This window comes from Bos javanicus, chromosome 8 (genome assembly GCF_032452875.1).
Source record: "Bos javanicus breed banteng chromosome 8, ARS-OSU_banteng_1.0, whole genome shotgun sequence".
NCBI lineage: Eukaryota > Metazoa > Chordata > Mammalia > Artiodactyla > Bovidae > Bos > Bos javanicus.
This window is the reverse complement of record NC_083875.1, coordinates 13,006,776-13,007,379: the sequence shown is the minus strand read 5'-3', so window position 1 is coordinate 13,007,379 and position 604 is coordinate 13,006,776.

Sequence of the window (604 nt, the reverse complement as noted above, 5' to 3'; positions counted from 1 at the left end):
TACACACAATGGAGTATTACTCAGCTATTAACAAGAATGCATTTGAATTAGCTTTAATGATGTAGATGAAACTTGAGCCTATTATACAGAGTGAAGTAAGTCAGAAAGAAAAATACCAATGCAGTGTATAAATGCATATATATGGAATTTAGAAAGATGGTAATGATGATCCTATATGCAAGACAGCAAAAGAGACAAAGAAGTGAAGAACAGACTTTTGGACTCTGTGAGAGAAGGCAAGGGTGGGATGATTTGAGAGAATAGCATTGAAATGTGTATATTACCATATGTGAAATAGATCACCAGCCCAGGTTCGATGCATGAAATAGGGTGCTCAGCCTCATGCACTGGGATGACCCTGAGGGATGGGATGGGAAGGGAAGTGGGAGGGGTGTTCAGGATGGGGAACACATGTACACCCATGGCTGATACATGTCAATGTATGGCAAAAACCACTACAATATTGTAAAGTAATTAGCCTCCAACTTTAAAATAGTATTGTTATTGAGAGACCCTTTAACAGGCCAGTGTTCCCTGTCTTCCAAAGGACACCATGGCCATTCAGTATCACAGAAGATCAGGCATGTCTTCTTAAATTCTGGGG